The 20009-nt window shown below is 43.0% G+C and overlaps 1 pseudogene; it reads left to right on the plus strand.

Moving 5' to 3' along the window:
* Window positions 1-20009, plus strand: part of LOC134462780 (von Willebrand factor A domain-containing protein 5A-like) — a 73760-nt pseudogene that overhangs the window by 22693 nt on the left and 31058 nt on the right.

The raw sequence follows: 20009 nt of genomic DNA on the forward strand, positions 1-20009 counted from the left end.
CCCACCCCCCCCCCCCCCCCCCAAAACACCTAACTGGAGAGTAGCCAAATTTCATGAGTGTTTAAAGGTACAAAAAGCCCCCAAAACTGGAGACTAGCCAAGTCTCATGTGTATTGTATTTTGCCATCCTCAGGACACCCTGCTTTTACTGCTGAAGAGCCTGCCAACCGGCTGCTATTTCAACATCTACGGCTTTGGCTCCAGGTTCACACATTTCTTCCCGTCAGTAAGCTTTTGAATTTAACTTTTTATTTTATCACTGCACATTCCACGAATATACATACTTTTAATAAAAATGAGAAGTACTGCTGTATGTTTTCCTCTGGCAGGGAGAGTGTTGAGTACAACCAAAAGACTATGGATGATGCTCTCGCAAGAGTGAAGGCAATGAGGGCTGATCTTGGGGGCACTGAGATTCTTGAACCACTGACACACATCTACGGCCAACCTTGCCTTCCTAAACACCCTAGACAGGTAGGCAATCAGTAGGCCTATTTTTTAAAGCACATACGTAGACTGTAAAAAATAATATCAGTGATACGTCATGGTAACTAATATAGTTAATTAACTCTGCTATACACTGTATAAAATCAACTTGGTTTAAATTGAAATCACAAGTTTACCAGCTGCTCCGGAATTTCAAGTTCATTTAAATCCTTTTTGTAAATTGTGTCTGTGAAGCTTTGAATTGCAGCTTTGTGTTCAAACAACACAACACAACTCCACAAAATTTACAATGAATAAAGATTTAAATTAACTTGGATTTCTGAAGCAGCTGGTAAAGTTGCGATATTTTTACAGTGTACAGTACAAGTACAGCATTTTGTTGTGCATGTGCAAGTGTCATCAATCCCAGACTTTGTGCAGGAGTGTAAAAGCCTTTATGAACAAATCTGTGCTCCAGCACAGTTGATACAGTAAATGAGGCCCCAGGACTTTTTTTTGATGTCCACTTTCTCTCTCTCTCTGCTCTTCATTTTCACTGATGGAGAAGTCGGAAACACAAAAGATGTATTGGATGTGGTGAAAGTTCATGCCAGTTCTCACCGGTAAGTGACTAGTAGGCTTACGTAACAACATGAAAACCTTTTTTGCCCAGTCATGGCATTACATTAGTTTGTGTATAGAACAAGGTTTGTGATATTAAGATCAGGGCTCTAAATGAACACCAGCCAACCAGCCAAATGCTGGTGAACTTTCAGTTTGGCTGGTAGAAAAAACAACTTACTAACCACTTTGACCGATAAGTGAGTGTGTGTTTGGCTAGTAAGATTTACATCTACAAGCCGTTTTGGCTGGTGACAGAAAAAAGTTAATTTAGAGCCCTGATTAAGATCTATCAAACTACTGTTTTAAATACAGGTGCTTCTCTTTTGGTATTGGAGAGGGGGCCAGCACTGCTCTCATCACAGGCTTGGCCAAGGAGGGTGGTGGACACGCTCATTTCATCACAGGATCAGAACGCATGCAACCCAAGGTACAGTGGGAGGAGATGGAACAGGGGGCTCAGAAGTGGAGGAAAACAGAATAGAATAGAATAGAATAGAATAGAATAGAACAGAACAGAATAGAATAGAATAGAATAGAATAGAATAGAATAGAACAGAACAGAACAGAATAGAACAGAATAGAATAGATCGCCTCTTTTGTCATTATATACAGACAATACATAAAGGATAACGGCCGACGAGGTGACCGGTTCCACCTATAGACGGGGAGGAACGGTAGCCTACCATGCCCCCCCCCCCCCACAACAAAACGCCACATTACTTTTTTTAATCTCCAAGATGTCCTGAATAAGAATTTGAGTGGTAACAGTCATATAACTCACTCCCACTATAATTTTCACATCATATTGTATATGACTCCATGCATTCTAGTCCTATGTAGTGATACACTGCCAAGGCCTCTAGAGCCATGATGCAGTTGGTTATAATAGCTTATGATATACCATATTAAAGCTTGGAGTCTGTAGTTTACAGATATTATACAGTATTTGGTGAACCTTTTGCATAGCAACAGTTGCTAGGCAAAGCCTTAGCAACTAGCATCAGTGATACGGTTCCTCTGCGATTACATTGTGTTGTGATGTCTGGATCTAGATGGCTTTTCTCAAGTGCCACATGACTTCTTTGAACCTCCAAGATGTCCCTAATAAGAATTTGAGTGGTAACACTAATATAACTCATTCCTTCTGTACATCATATTGTACATAACCCAGTATGCTCTAGCTATACATTTTAGTCCTACTATATAGTTGTAAACTGTCAAGGCCTTAACAGCCATTTTGCAGTTGGTAATCATAGCTTGCCATATACCATATGCAAGCTTGGAGTGTGTAGGTTATGAATATTATATCATATTTTTGGTGTACCTATGACATTTGGAAAAACATACTTGGTTCAGTTACATGGTGTGTGAGAGCTCTGTTTTTTTTTCAATTCTTTAAATGACTCATCCATAAATATAGGCCTACCGGTATATAAAGACCTTAAAATCACTCCCATCACTCAACCAATTAATGAATCACCAACCACTCAATCAATCAACGAATCACCAGCCATGTTCTGGTGTTCCACTACCTGGTGAAAGATCAACCGAATGCTGCCATTCCTCCACTGTCAGAGACCCTTACAGTATATGATGGAACTGCTTGCTTCTACAATATGCTGCCCTACAATTTCAGAACGCAGTATAATTCAAAATGGCAAACTGAGAAAAAAGGCTTTAAAGTTTCCTTTCTGGCCGCGCAACTGTGTTGGAGGTAAAGTGGTGATGACATTTCCATATAATACTTTTTTTTATGGTGGAAATGTATGCACACAAGAAAAAAACGAAAAAAAAACATTCTCATGAGTTTTTAGCTGAAAAATCATTATACTGCATTCTGTTGTGGTAATACTGCCTACACCAAAACCACGGTGTCAATGGAGAAGTGCAGTATATCTACAAGGCCACTATCAGTATGTAGATCCAGATTTGGTTTTGTATTTATTTTATCTTTTCACAGTTATTTATGTCTGTGTTTAGGATAAGAGCTTTCAGAGTTGACTTAAAGGATTTATCCGGAGTTGGAACAAGTTTGCCTGATTTTTGCATGTTTGGGATGAAATACAGTCACTCTAGAGCAAAATCAAGGCAAAAGGATGCGTTTTGAGAAAGTTTGATAATATCACGTTAGCCTCGTTAGCCATATCAGCTATGCAATATGAAAGATGCGGGCATCGTTTTTCGGCGGTTACACACATTTCAAAAACACAACATTTTAAAGTCTTGCACAGCTCAAAACAACGTCACACTTACCTCGTAATATGTTGAGGGTATCCACACATAAACCAAAGTGTCCAAAGTCCTTCATGTATCCTTGAAAGGTCTGCAGAATGTGTTTTGTGAAGCTACTACCTTGAGAATATCTAAATTACGGTCAAGACAACTATTTGACACTAAAGTCCACCAAGTAGATTGCCGAGTGCGTCGCACCATCAGCTGTGGTTACTCGCTATGGAAATAATCATAGCTGATGGTGCGACGCACTCGGCAATCTACTTGGTGGGCTTTAGTGTCAAATAGTTGTCTTGACCGTAATTTAGATATTCTCAAGGTAGTAGCTTCACAAAACACATTCTGCAGACCTTTCAAGAATACATGAAGGACTTTGGACACTTTGGTTTATGTGTGGATACCCTCAACATATTACGAGGTAAGTGTGACATTGTTTTGAGCTGTGCAAGACTTTAAAATGTTGTGTTTTTGAAATGTGTGTAACCGTCGAAAAACGATGCCCGCATCTTTCATATTGCATAGCTGATATGGCTAACGAGGCTAACGTGATATTATCAAACTTTCTCAAAACGCATCCTTTTGCCTTGATTTTGCTCTAGAGTGACTGTATTTCATCCCAAACATGCAAAAATCAGGCAAACTTGTTCCAACTCCGGATAAATCCTTTAAGGTTGGGATATAGTTCAGTTAGTAGTTGTAATTAGCCCTTTAAATGTGTAAGCAACCTCAGACATGGTAGACATCTATTGAATCATGAAACCATCAATCTCTCACGTTTTTAATGCAATAACATTTAATTATAATAAATAAATAAGTCCAACAATAGCAATAAATACTAGCAATAAATAGCAATAATTTATAACAATAATGTTATACAATAACAGTAATAAATATCATAATAATAGTCTACAATACAGCAACAATACAAACATTGATAACTCAATAAACAATTTCCCAAACTGTGTGTGTGTGTGTGTGTGTGTGTGTGTGTGTGTGTGTGTGTGTGTGTGTGTGTGTGTGTGTGTGTGTGTGTGTGTGTGTGTGTGTGTTGTTAGGCCTATTTATAACAATAATCAATATAATAATACAATGTAACAATACAAACAAATATCAATAAGACAATTAATAAGGCAAATATTATAACATTAAGCTGTCACAAACTCTGTGTGTGTGTGTGTGTGTGTGTGTGTGTGTGTGTGTGTGTGTGTGTGTGTGTGTGTGTGTGTGTGTGTGTGTGTGTGTGTGTATGTGTGTGTGTGTGTGTGTGTGTGTGTGTGTGTGTGCACGCGCTTCACTGCTCTTCTGCCAGAGCTTCCCAAAACTGGCGGCGGCTTTCAGGCATTAATGGCACCAGCTTCGAAATGATCTCTCTTTTTTTCACTCCCTCCACTCCCTTGTCACCAGGGCGCAGTTGAGGGGGGAACCCAAGCTTTGCCTATAAATCAAATTTGTATCCATTATAGCACATACAAACGTGTATTTATTTACTTATTATTTATTATATATATCATTATCTACTACCTTTGCTTTCAGGAAGTCACAGTCCATGAAGTCCTCTTGGTCGTGATCGCGTTTGTAGAACAGGTGTCTGGAGCCCATTCTCACCTGGATGACGGCCATGTCGGCCAGATGTGCCTCATTTTTCATCTTGGCCGATGAATGGTCATCTGTCCAGGCGAGGATGTTGTTGCTTTGGAGCTCCACAACGTTCACCTTTCCGGAGTTGGCAGAGGCAAATACGTCTCGGAATTCCTGAAAATCTAGTACGTTTCCTCCAGGCCTTTTCCTCATGGTCCTCTCCACGCTTGCATGAAAACTATCAGCACTCATAAAAGTGTGTCCGGGTTCGAAGAACTTGAGGGTGATGTTGGTGATGTCATTGGTATCGGAGTTGATCAGCTTGACGAGTGTAGTCAGTAAAACCCAATTCTTGTTCTGGGAGGTGCAGTTGTCCACCCAATAGGTGACGTGTTTCACTCCCTCGACGCTGAGGCATGTCACATAGGCAGACGTTACCTCCACAGCCGATCTCCCAGCAATGGCCTCATGCCAGATGACGGACAGAGTCTTAGTCTGCTTTTGGCACATCTTCCCCACTGTGGCAAATGTTTCATGATAGGCTGCAATTCTTCGAGTGAAGACTGCAGTCTTGACTCCAGGCATTCTGGGCAGCATTATTACCTTTTGCAGTTCCACACTTCGGACCACAGAGTGGACCTCCTCCTCTTTTTCTGCATCCACACGATAATGCTGCCTTGCTGTGATTGCACGGTTGTGATGAGCCTCCCACTGGTGGCATGTTTCGCAGCCACTACCTTCCTCATGCTGCTTCATGTGAATGGCGTGTTTCAGACATGTCTCGCACTCCTCTTCTCCGAGTTTAGTGAATGCAATATTTAGATTGTTGATGGCCTTCCGGTAGGTCTCATATGAGCAGCACCTGTTGTTTTTTTTGAAGTCATTGTACATCATTGTTATTGTAATATCACTGGGGAGGTACCTCCTGTTTGGGGCATGGCTGCGCCTGTAATGGCTGATGGTGGGGTGGAAGGACTCAATATGCTCATAAATTTTAGTGAGATCCATTTTCTTTCCATTGTGCCTTCCTCTTCTTTCCACTGGTGGTTGTAGGCCTACGGATTCACCTCGGCACAGGGTCACAATCAAACGGTCGTTTTTGGGGTGGTATCCCAGCGTTGTCAAAAACATTGTTTTACACACTTGTTGTCGGTTCCCCATTTCATCCTCAAGATGGTACTTCATCGTTGCATTTCGTCTGCTCCCTTGCTTACGTGTAAGTTTGGTTGGCTGCTTTGTTAACATATTGAACATGTAGCTCTTCTTGCCTTTATAGGTTAACTTGGAGTATGCTTGAAAGATGTTGTTACGCTGTTCTGCTGATATTTTATATGTGCATTTTTTCCAGCATTTGGAGCTGCATGGTTCTCTTAACCCTTCCACCATTCTACATGCCTCCTCCTGACAATGGCTGACATTTCCTCCATCATTCTCTTCCACATCCTCCTCTTCACTGCCTGGTTCATACATCTCCTCATACAGCTCAATATCCTCACAGTCATCACCTCCACTTCCCTCACTATCATTTTCATCCTGTTCCTGCTCTTCACTCTCATCCTGTTCCTGCTCTTCACTCTCATCCTGTTCCTGCTCTTCACTCTCATCCTGTTCCTGCTCTTCACCCTCATCCTGTTCCTGCTCTTCACTCTCATCTTGTTCCTGCACTTCATCCGCAGAACTGCACTCAGCCTCTGCATGCATTGAGGAAAACAGTCTTGCCAGGGTCCTCTGTCTCACCCTTTCCTCCTCACTCCCAGTGGCTCCCTCATCACTAACTGCAAAAATAAAAAAATTAATGAATAAATAATGAATGACAAACTGAAACAAACTCAGAAAATAACATAGAAAATAACTCCCGCAGTACTAGAGTACCATAGGTCTGTATGTCTGGCTATCTGTATGTCTGTGACATCAGACAGGAACGCATCTGGATCTGCTCCCATTGACCGCTTCTCATGTCATTTAATTAAGCTTAACAGGGCGTTCTTTGACCAGCAGAGAGCGCAATTGCATAGATAAAAGCAAAAAGCCTACACTCCTCTTGTAGGGTTTCCTTCATGTTGTCACTGTAGCAAATTGCTATGCAGTCGAGAGCATGCATTCATCGAAAGTCGTAGACATAGGCTATGTATGCCTACACTGATTGACATTCTGACTTTTCTGCCCCAAATCACCTGTCATGACGGGGATGTGGACAGTCACACCTGGCTTTCATTTGTTGACCAAGCTAGAATATGCCACCGGAAATAAGAAACACAGAATTCAAACTTTTTCTGTCCGAAGAGGAATGGCGAGTTTCCTCCGATGAAACAGTCTGCTACTTAGTAGCAGCATATCGGAAATATTTAATCACTTCTCAAGAAAATGACTGCGCACCGAATAAAAACGTAGGCTATCGAAACGTGAGATTAGGTCTACACTTGGATTTCATATCGTCTCAAGAGGAAAGCGTCAGTCAGGAGCAGGTGAGAAGCAATGGTCGTAGAAGAGTTATAACTATGATGGCTGCTAGGCCTATTAAGATGATCTTACCATCGCTATGTTTCCTTTTCAACGCGAGTTCTACCATCTTCTTGCCCCTAGATAGTGACATGTTGGCTATGTAGCATGTGTCAGTGCAATGTTTTTTGCTCTCTTTGTTGGTTTCTCAATGCTATCCAGTTGTGTACCTCGGCCTCTATAAGGCAGAGCGAGCGCAGTATACCGCGGGAAAACAACAACAATTGTGTTTTGATGTTTACTGCAAACTGCAGTAACTCCAAAGTGGGGAGTCTTTCAAACTCAGAGCGCAGTATAATCACTTACTGCGTTTTAGCTTGTAAGACGTGTGGTCTTAAAACCACAGAACGCAGTATAATCGTATACTGCGTTCTGATTTTGTAAGACGTGGGGTTTTTGTTTTTTACTGCAGACTTAACATGTTTTTTCTTTAAAACGGGACGGAGTTGGACCAAAATTTTATACCACAAGATAAAGGAGGTATTATAAAGCCCATTTTAAGTCTTAACTCATTTTCGACAATTTTCAAGATACTGCGTTCTGAAATTGTACGGCAGTATGATGGTAAATGGCCCTGGAAAATACATCAGAGTTATCAGCTAGTAATACAGTAATGGAATGTGTATAATTGTGTGTAATGTATAATTTTGTTGTTTTTTCATTTAGAACATTCCAGACACATTTGCAGAGATCTCCTCATTGCTATTTGACAACATATTTACGTCTGGATGTGGAGACATCATTTTCAGCACAGACCAATACAGACCCGAATCCATCAAGTCAATGGAAAGGAAACGCTGTGGCTGTAGAGAGAAGTTAATTATAGGGGGTGGAGCAACAAAACGTCCCACGCAGTGGAAACAGTTTTTAACGAATGAGGAAAACAAGGTGCAGTCCTTGGAGTGGTGATAAGTACGCTTCAAAACTGCAAGGCCGGAAAGTCATTTTTATCTGTGAAAAACGTGCATACCTTCTTACATCAGGGGACGGTTTGACAACAAGAAAGACTGATATTCCATTACTGTTATGTCTGTCTCTTCACCAGTGTTTCTTTTGGCTCCCCCTAATGTTTGTCTGTTGTAAATAGCAGGCAGACTTGATTGGTGGTCGTCCCCATCAACCGGATGGGCAACACCTGATTTGCTGATTGGGTACACCTGCGGCAGCCCTTCAAAAGGACTGCCTCGAGCCGGCTGGAGAGACTTCATTCCTGACCCGTTTTGTCTGACGCTCTTGCCGTCCTGTTTGGCTGTGACATTGAAGCCTTTTTGTATTTTCATATTTCCATTTGTATTTTCATTTTGATGCTCCGTCGCATTCTTTGTATAACCCCTAGACTTTCGCCATTAAAACCCTTTTAAGCTTTCGTTTTGTGTCTGTCCCCTTATGTTACTTGCTTTGTAACATATTACTCAGGTCATCACAGGAAGAGACCGACACCAGGGTTGTCCTTTACAGCCAATTTGCTGCAAATGAGCATTATGCCAACGTACGGATCAAGAGACCTGCACTTTGCTGGAACCATGGGCATCAACATCCTACTTGACACCAAGATACAGAGAAAGTCCAGACTGATCAATGGCACACAAACTGCAGCAGAACTTGGCCAAGAAAAGTGCACAGCTGTTCTTGGTCTCCATGGCTTCACTGATGCGACAAGTGCATTCCGGGGCAAAGGAAAACTTCTTCCTCTAAAGAAGATGCTGAAAGACCCCCATTTTGTGACCAAACTTGCCAAACTTGGTGAAACCTGGACAGTGACAGAAGAAGTTATTGATGATTGTGAAAAATTCACACGAGCATTGTATGGCGGAAAGAAAGCTGAAAAAGTTGATGACATGAGATTGAACATCATTAACAAACTTTGCACCAAACAAGGAAAGTCTATTCCTGGAAATGTGGACATGGCTTCGCTACCACCATGCAGAAAAAGCCTCACACAGCATGTCCGTAGGGTTAATTTTCAGGTTGCCCTGTGGAAAAGAGCCAACATCAACAATCCTGTAATTCCATCCGTGGGTCAAGGACATGGGTGGTTAATGGCAGAAAGTGGTCTACAGCCCCTGTGGTATGAAGGTGAGAGTCAGTCACAGAGGTTGGATGACATCTGTGGTGAAGTCCACTGTGATGATAGCAGTGAGAGTGAAGTTGAAAGTGATTGGTCAAGCACAGACAGTGACAGTAGCAGTGAATGAACTGTCTGCCTTGGACTATACCTTTCCCCAAATGTTCAATAAACTTTGTTTATGATTCAACTTGTTTTCTTCTATTGTGGTGTTCTGCTCCAACTTGCACAGATGTGACAGACACATACAGTACTGCTCGCTATAGAGTATTGTCAATATTTCCAGTAGTTAGTAATTATGCTATTATTATAATTTTACAAATTGTTAATATATTTGCCTGTAAGGTCTTTACATATGTGTATGGTTGTATGGATGAGCCATTTAAAGAACTGAAAAAACAGCTCTCACATCATATAATTGAACCAAGTATATTTTTCCAAATGTCATAGGTACACAAAAAATATGATATAATATTCATAACCTACACACTCCAAGCTTACATATGGTATATGGCAAGTTATGATAACCAACTGCAAAATGGCTGGTAAGGCCTTGACAGTTTACAACTACATAGGACTAAAACGTATAGCCTAGAGCATACTGGAATCATGTACAATATGGTGTACAGTAGGAATGAGTTATATTACTGTTACCACTCAAATTCTTATTAGGGACATCTTGGAGGTTCAAAGAAGTCATATGGCACTTGGGAAAAGTCATCTAAATCCAGACATCACAACACAATGTAATCGCAGAGGAACCGTATCACTGATGCTGGTTGCTAAGGAAGATGCTTTGCCTAGCAACTGTTGCTATGCAAAAGGTACACCAAATACAGTATAATATCTGTATACTACAGACTCCAAGCTTTAATATGGTATATCATAAGCTATTATAACCAACTGCATCATGGCTCTAGAGGCCTTGGCAGTGTATCACTACATAGGACTAGAATGCATGGGGTCATATACAATATGATGTGAAAAATTATAGTGGGAGTGAGTTATATGACTGTTACCACTCAAATTCTTATTCAGGACATCTTGGAGATTAAAAAAAGGCATGTGGCGTTTTGTTGTGGGGGGGGGTGCATGGTAGGCTACCGTTCCTCCCCGTCTATAAGTTAATGGCAAGGCGGCAGCTCCGAACTCCGTCGACATGCGCAGCCTCCGCCAAGCCATTAACCGGTAGACCTCGAAGGTTGTTATCCTGCTTATCTGGCGTTACGTTAGGGTACTTTTTTAAATCTATTACTGTCTGTAAAGTTGTAGGAACCATGTCAGCTGCGCCAGAATCTTTTGAGCAAGATGGACGCGTCACTATGCGGGCGTCTAACTTAGACGCGTCTTCAATCTTGGTTTGGAATGCTGACGTAAATTTTCCGTAGATGATGTGCATGCTTTCTACAGCACTATTCCTTAGATACCGTCTGCATTCTAAATGAAGATTATGTGCATCTAACTTAGTCGCACACTTGACGCCTGACCAGTTCCACGGAATTATTGATCACCCCATCAGCCAATCAGAAAAGAGAATTCTGTTGTGAAGGCAGATAAAGAGAAATATAAAGCCTCCCTTCACATATGAAAGTGTAGATAATGTAACTGGGTGGTTGACATGACGCCATGTTTTTACGTAAGATTAGTTAAAAACCTACAAAAATGTTCCTCTTGAAAATAAATGTAAATGAAAGATGAGAAGAAATATTTTTTTTTCAAATTTATGGAAAGGTTTACATGTCAAATGTCCTGTGGTGTGACTGTAACATTAATACAACCTGGAATATATACAGCTATACAATTATCCAACAACATTTTGAGTCATTTATAAAGCATTGGGCATGATTGCATGAATATTAACTTTATATTAAAAAAATATAATGTGGGAAAAAAACACAATACAGTAATATTAGCTAAAAGTTCAATTTCGTAACACAAATTGCGTTTTACGGGGTGACATGTAAGTCAGGTTTGTGGACGGGCAGCTGCAAGGTCAACTACAAGGGTCTTAGGCTCCTAACCAGTTATACCTCAGTTATTGGAGAGTGGTGTGGAAGTTTAAGGTGACTATTAACCTCTTAATATGTCTACATAATGCAGTGTTTCTGTCACACAATGTTTAGGTTAAGTTATGGTGTCCCGTGATGTGACTGCTCTTATGAAAGGAAAAAAAGTGTTTTATGAGTGAAAACATAAGGTTAAACACAATATCATTATCTAGTTAGCATGAGCTCGGAGGTCAGTCACGAATACAAAAGGATTAAAATGGCCACAATGCAGTGAATTTCCTGTGGTGTGACTTCATGTCCTGTGGTGTGACATGCTTAGGCATTACTCAATCCTCACTTATTTCTCATGCATCATGCAAGCATATAAGGATATCAGGAGCAGGGGCGGTTTTACGGGGTGGCACGGGGTGGCAGTTGCCTCCCCAGCAGGGCTTGACACTAGCACCAGCCAACCGGCCAAATGCTGGTAAAACTTGGCTGTGGCTAGTAATGCTTTCATCGTCACTAGCCAATTTGGCTGGCAGCTTATTCCTTGGTGTGACATATGCATCATAGCCTATATTCTATTGTTCGCCCCTTCTGTATCAATTGTTTGCATTTAAGTTCACGAAAAAGCTCAGTAACTCAGTTTCTATTTGCTTGATATACCTCCATGTAGAAAGCTATACACTCATCTTGCTTTAGCACCTCATCTTCTGAGGTTAGACATACACTATCATGATTTAAAAAAAAGAAGGAAAAAAAAGATATAAAATCGGTGGCTAGTGGAATACCTGAATGGCTAGTGACTCGGGAAAACCACTAGCCACAGAGGCCGGTGGGTGAAAAAGTTAATTTCAAGCCCTGCTCCCAAGGTATATATTTTGCCTCCCCAGTTGCCACCCCATTTTATTTCCAATTTAAGTATCAGTTCTACTTTTCAAACATAGTGGTTTATTCACATAAATGCGCTTACTTTATTCTCTCTGACCCATCCAAGAAGACTACTTTTTAAAACGTCCTCCGACCACACCCCCACTGGAATTTCGAAATGGTTTAGCCCTTTCTGCCAATCGTGAGAAACACCGAGCCCGTTGTAGCTCGAGTCGCTGCTGCCTCCTCCACCGTCACCACCACCACCCACCAGTTGATTCATTCATGAAGAGTGAGGAATTCTTCAGTTGCGTGAAAACGATGAACAATGGAGGGAGAGGTTGGCCAAAATCATTGAAACCCTTTGCATGTAAATTAGGCCAATATAGGGTCCGTGTATCATCCGATCATTCAATTATTCCATTCATTCCGGCAAACGGAAAACGAAATAATGACTCCATATTTTGTTTTCCCGTTTTTCCATATGGCCAAAAAATGGGGAGTTATGTTGATTTTCCTTTTCACAACTCAAAACGGAACAAGTAATAAACGACAAAACCAAAACGAAATAACAACTCTAATTTACGATTATTGGTCCCATTTCCCGCGGTGCTTTTCTGTTGCTCGCCTAAGTAAGACACGATAGTGCACAAGTGGCTGCCAAACGCGTTGCTGCCAAACGCATTTCCCCGAGGCCTATAATCAGCCTGCTGATGCTCCTACTCAACAGAACATCTTTCTGTCCTACTGGTAGCCCCCTATGTCGGTGCCTGTGGGTGGTAAAGATAGCCTAACTCCTTTACGCACCGTAGGCCTACTGTGTCCGGTCCAGTAGGCTATGTCTACCCCATAGCCTCATTAATAATGGTGACTATCCAATGGGACAAGGTTCCTTCCACTAGATAATTGTATTGGTGGAATGAGTTTTGACCGTTGGTGCATGAGTCGGAACAAACTTTTCTTCCACTGCTTGGTAGGCTACCGTCGGCAGATAGCCTGTTCCTGGGAACTGCTACCAGCGAGGTCTCCTCCACAGTTGAGGCGTATCTGGTAGCAGTTCCCAGGAATAGGCTATCAGCAGACAGTACCAAGCAGTGGAAGAAACGTTTGTTCCGACTCACGCACCAACGGTCAAAACTTAATAACTCCTCTAGTAATACAATGATCTTGTGGAAGGAGACTTAGCCCATTGCATATGTAACAGTGGCACGTTTAAAGTTAATTAAATTCAACTCAGCTCTTGCACGACTACGCCACCTAGGGTGGGGGAAGACAACCTAGGAGTGAAATTACCCCCCAAATTAGTAAACCAGGACACAGGTTCGGAGCACTCTTAGGCGAGAGTCAAGTTCGTGTTTATTCTCTTCTCACAAATACAATAGTAATACAGATCAATAAAATATACATCAGGTCATTGAGGTCAGGTGTGTTCAGATGTGCAAATGTACAGTGGTGATGCAAAGGGACAAATACTAATACATGACAAAATACAATATGGATGAATTATATTACAGACAATATTGCACTGATCCCTATTAGACGCCCACAGGCGGGTCGTTATGTGGAGCAATATAGCCACAGGCCACACACACACACACACCACGCACACACACGCACGGCACCTGTGCGAGAGAGGAAGGGAGGCTACACTCAATCGTACGAACCGCCCCCAATACGGGGGAGACAGGGCAATGGTGTCACTCTTAAAGGGGGGGGAAAGCTAGGCTTAGGCTAACCAATAGCAGCACGGTTGAAAAGGGATAGTTAAAGACTAGGGAAAAGGCCACACAAAATAAACACACACAATAAAGTACTCACACAAAATAAAAAGAAAACACACATCTACTACTGCTACTAAGCACAGCAAAATAGTAATAGTCACCCAAGTGCACACAGCAATGGAAAAGTGAGGGAATCCACCACCCGAAGACCGGTGCGCTATGGCAACTCCATACCTATCCAGGGAGGAGAGAAGAGAGAGACACTTAATGGCGAGAATGACACGTGCTAATGTATTACACAATTTGCATACACAGTGATGACTAGATGCAACTTAACTTTCGTGTAGCAAGAGAGAGGGGAGAACTACACCGCCGTAGGTTGACGGGAGGGGGTGTACACTTGTCTCCGGTGCCGTGCCTAGATGACAATCACACACGCACACAGGCGCACCGAACACACACACGCACACTCAACACACACAGGTAGTAACCAGCCCTGCGCAATGCGCCGCGAGGAGGCTGATGTCCCAAGAAATGGGCCAGAAAACAACAAACCAACACAAATGAAAATAATTAAACCAAACGAAAGTGAGGTCACAAGAAAACTAGACAAATAAACAGTGGGCCCAAAACAGGACGAGCAGATGGAGCCAGTTCGGAACTGGCGCAGAGTGTGACGGCAGCAAAACAGCAACCTCCGAGGAGTGTAGCTAGCAATCCCCCTGTAACAGACAGGTACCCATTACTCACTAGCCTGAGGTAATTGGTGACAGCGACAATCAAGAGGAAGAAATGAATACTTACAGCGTCAGAGAGGCACCGCTAACCTGATCATAGATCCGTGGTTCGGAACAATCGCAATTTGGACCACACACTGAGGAAAGTGAGGGTAGATTTAGTGACTAAGGTCATCGTTACCATTGGAGCAACAACATCAACGTAGCATAGGCCAGCTTACCATCCACTGACTGCAGTCAGGAACCCAGGGGCCAACCACTTTGGCTACTCCAAGACCGGCATAAGCACCACAAATCAGGCCTGCCACAGGGCACAGATGATGGGGCGACACACCAACCAAGTGGGTACACACCGGTGCAGTATAGGCAGCGCGAAGTGAACGCCAGTTCACAGCAGAGTGCAGTTCCACGCAAGAATGGCTAGAAGTGGAATGCAGTCACATAATCAGGTCCGTAATTCAGACAATACGGCGATCGGACACATCATAAAGTATGAATGTCAAATGCCTACCTGAAGGTACCAAATCTACCGGATCAATGATCACGGCCAGCAGCAGCTCACACGCCAGCCGGCGTCCTCTGCCGGCAAAACAACAGCGGGGCGGAGAGAGACCCACGTCACGTCCAAAAACTACATTTATCAACATAAAAGTCCTGCCAGTAATGGGCCAGCCAATCACAGACAAAGGACCAAAATCAATACTCATGAACGGCGTGACGTTTTCCATGTGCGTTACGCCCATTTATGGGGGAAAACAACCCATACAAGTCAATTGGTAATGTTGGGGTTCAATAAACGAAAGATACGGACCTGTAGACAAGCGTTGTTCACGCGCAACATGCCGAAAACGTGTTGTGTTGCCGGCTGTTCAAATAATATAGCCAAACAGCCGTGGCTGAAGCATGGAATCTGTTCATTTAGGTTAGCCGATGTAGCATGTAAGTCAATGAGACATTCGGTTTGTTTTCACCCATAAAGGGGCGTAACGCAAATTTAAGAGCAAAGTACCCGGATGGCCGTTCATGAGTATTGTCACAATTATTAAGGAGGTTATGGGTGTAGACATTACTGGATCAGACACAGTACAGTCGGTGCGTAAAAGAGTTCGGCCAGTTCTCAACCTTTTTTGCCCAAACGCTCCCCTGACCTCCTCATACACCTGTCACCTGACAGCTTGACTGAACCCCGCTCGAGGTGGCATGGGGAAATCAAGAAGCAGAAGAAGCGTTCCTTCCCAGAGCAACGGAAAGCACAGACCGCGTGCAGCCCACATCGCAAGCCAGAGATAACTTGCCGGCATCAAAAGCAAACTATTTATCTTTTTAAAAGGGCCGGTTGAGGAAGGGGGTGCAAAAGCACCAAATGCATTAATGTCCTCCCTTGCCGTCTATATTTTTAAAGGACATTCCTTTTTAATTGCGGAAAATAGGCCCAGTCCTCTCACAATTGCCTCTTCAAATACAACACTAAAGCTACAAATTTGCACGTGAGCAAGCTGATGCGTCTCTGCGAGGACTTTGCAAGGTCGCGATTTCACAGGACACACATATTTAAGAACATAACTAAAACAACATGTCTCCAAGGTGTGCACTTTGGGCACTGTTTCATCCTATGCATTGAAACGTAGGCGACTGCCAGGATGTTTGCGAGCTCGCTGGGAATACATTTTCGGGAGGCTCTGTGCATAGCGGACAACAAGCACATGCACAGGCGCTTTTTGCCAGCCCCTCTCGTGCTGCACTGAAATACACACAAAATAAACAGCTAGGCCTACATCGCACATCGCCTTTACAAAGGCTCGCACGGTTTTAACTTATTCTATTCAATCGTATGTGTTTAATGTTCCAAAATCTTTTCAACAGTAGATGTTTCAACACACTTAAAAAAAAGAAAGACACTATCGCCCCCCTCCCCTTCTGTGGTCATGTAGCCAGCGCCCCCCAACGGCTCTCGAACGTTCCCAGGGGGACGCTGGTACCCACGTTGAGAAACGCTAAGTTAGGCTATCTTTACCACCCACAGGCACCGACATAATGGGGACAGAAAGATGTTCTGTGGAGTAGGAGCATCAGCAGGCTGACTATAGGCCTCGGGGAAATGCGTAAAGCAGCGCGTTTGGCGGCCACTTGTGCACGTGTCTTACTTGGGCGAGCAATAGAAAAGCACCAGTGGAAATGGGACCAATAATCGTAAATTAGAGTTGTTATTTCGTGGTTTTCTCGTTTATTACTTGTTCTGCTTTGAGTTGGGAAAAGGAACACCAACACAACTCCCTATTTTTTGGCCATATGGAAAAACGGGAAAACAAAATATGGAGTCATTATTTCGTTTTCCGTATGCCAGATTGAATGGAATGATTGAATGATCGGATGATACACGGACCGTGTACGGTCCGTGTATCATCCGATCATTCAACTATTCCATTCAATCTGGCAAACGGAAAACGAAATAACGACTCCATATTTTGTTTTCCCGTTTTTCTATATGGCCAAAAAATGGGGAGTTGTGTTGATGTTCCTTTTCCCAACTCAAAACAGAACAAGTAATAAACGAGAAAACCAAAACGAAATAACAACTCTAATTTACGATTATTGGTCCCATTTCCCGCGATGCTTTTCTATTGCCCGCCCAAATAAGACACGATAGTGCACTAGTGGCCGCCAAACGCGCTGCTTTACGCATTTCCCCTAGTCTATGCCTATAGTCAGCCTGCTGATGCTCTTACTCCACAGAACATCTTTCTGCCCTACGCTACTGGTAGCCCCCTTATGTCGGTGCCTGTGGGTGGTAGATAACTCCTTTGCGCACTGTTCTGTGTCCGGTCCATGTGTCTACCCCTATGACCTCATTAATAATTGTGACTATCCAATGGGCTATGGCTCCTTCCACTAGATCAGGGGTTTTCAAATCCACTGACTGTGAGCCTCCCCTTTGAGTAGGCCTAGGTAAAGACAATCAAGATGCACACAGAGCCTACAGGAGTGACGCCCGCTGAGATGTATCAACTTATTTCCCCTACATGCTCGTCGCAACTGCCACATCACCAAACGTTTTATTCACATTTCATTTGCAAACATGCATGTGTACTTCGTCATTGATCCTTGTCATGTTACTTGTGCCACTGAAGTTCTTTTTGAGCTTATTCACCTGCACATTGCCCTGCCCTGCTACTACAATTTGGACAATATTGTTTCGATGCATACGAATTTCCTCCGACCTTTGCAAACCAGCATAACTGAAGCTTTCAAAAGGTTCATTACAAATCCTTCAGATGGTTTTTTGTGAGGCATTTCATGCAGCGATTGGATGGGAGTGATGGCACGAGCCTTCACGTCAACTTTGCGCTCTTTTACCTGCGCTTCATATCTCTCTCTCTTTCTCTCTCTCTCTCTCTCTCTCTCTCTCTCTCTCTCTCTCTCTCTCTCTCTCTCTCTCTCTCTCTCTCTCTCTCCTCTCACACACCCACAGGTTACAGATTGCACGTGTACAAAGTTAATCTCCAAGAATAAAAATCGGGTTAAGCACACGGCAGTTCTCCGGTGCTCGCGCCTTGTCTTGGCTCTCAGTTCACTACCAAATAATGCAATTGCCACCCGAACTTAGAACATTGTTTTAAGAAAGTTAAGTGAATTGAATAGTCACATAGCCTACAAGGTCATAGTTCATACGTGTCTGATTCCTCTTTTTTGTTGACTTCTGCTGTGGTAGTGGTAGTAGGCCTAGAAAAGGGTGCAGTTCTTACTATTACACGCAAACAAGCAGGAACAATGCCTACTGCAGATATTGACAGAAAGTGCACTTTTCTTCGCGTGTTCCCCCGCGCGTCCCCAGGGACTCTTTGAAGTGTCTTTCCATAAAGATGATACTATCCCTCGCTCTGGCCACTAACCTACTCTACCAAGCGAGTCGGGTGAGTTACATGTGCTGTCTTGTCAACCCAGACTGCGCGCAATTTGCCCCAAATGGCACCATGGTCACCTTGCATCTCGCGTTTGTGACCTAAGTCACATAGCGTATGGACAGACGCGCCGTGAGAGACAGGGGGTAATACACTCCATTATCAAAACTCCCTTCCTCGACTTGCACTTGTGGAATGGCCCTTCGCAGACGCCTCCATGGAGAAAACAAGTTTCCATGCTGCCGGTCTAGTGGAGGCGTTGAAGGTGGACATTTCCTCCTTCAACGCCTCCACTAGACCATGGGAAGGCGAATGTAGCGTGAAGAATAAAGAAAACCAATAAACGAAAATTACTGTTAAAATTTCGTTTTGGTTTCCCCGTTTATGATTTGTTCTGTTTAGGGTTGAAAAACGAAAACAAACATCAATCCCCAATTTTTGGCTCATACAAAAAAACAGGAAAACGAAATATTGCATCATTTTTTTGTTTTTCCGTTCGCCAGATTAAATGGAATAGTTGAATGATCGGATGATACACGGACCATATAGCCCTGTACGGAGTCACACTGGAATCCAATTATTTATTTTGGTTTTAGCATAATATAATCCACCACAGCTAGGATGGCGCGCTATTCGTGTTCCTGACACATAGCTAACTAACAACCAGTTCCAAAACTAGCACTAGTAGCTTGGTCTTGGCTCTGGAGTAGTTGTAGTAGATTCATTTTAAAATGTGTTAGCATGTGCGATGTTGCTGTTCACCAGAACCCAACGTCAGTACCATAGTAAACATTGCTCACTAGCGACTGGAAACAGCACGCTCGTCCGTGCATGTGTACAGCTCATTGAGAGTAAATAGAATTCTATTTACTCTCAATGGTACAGCTGTTATTTCACCGTTACTAGAGCTCTAGTCTAGTTGCCTGGTGGTGATTGGGGGAAAGGGGGAATGTGACAGAGTCCCGCGGGCAGGCTGCAGGCAGGTTGAAAGGACATCATAGGGTTTAACTGTAAAAGCAATAACTGAAGTGCCAATAATTCGAACGCGGCACTTCAGTTGGCTGCGCACTTCACTCGCATTGAGAGTAATACTCTCAATGACTTCACTCGCATCATTCTAAAAAAAAAAAAAATCGCCACATGCAACGCTCGTATCCAGCCTATCCAGACTCCTTGCTTCGCTGAATCGCTGGAACACTGTTTTGCCTTCCATTTCATTCCATGCCTGAGTTTAGTTTCTCCCACGTAAATCTAATGGTGAATACCGCCACCTAGTGGATTTCTCGCGGTACTGCGCCTTCTGCGTAAATATACTTCCTGGTTAGTTCCTGCCAGTGTTTCAAGTGTTTTCTGCCGTAAAGCCACCG

Source organism: Engraulis encrasicolus, chromosome 14 (assembly GCF_034702125.1).
Source record: "Engraulis encrasicolus isolate BLACKSEA-1 chromosome 14, IST_EnEncr_1.0, whole genome shotgun sequence".
Taxonomy (NCBI): domain Eukaryota; kingdom Metazoa; phylum Chordata; class Actinopteri; order Clupeiformes; family Engraulidae; genus Engraulis; species Engraulis encrasicolus.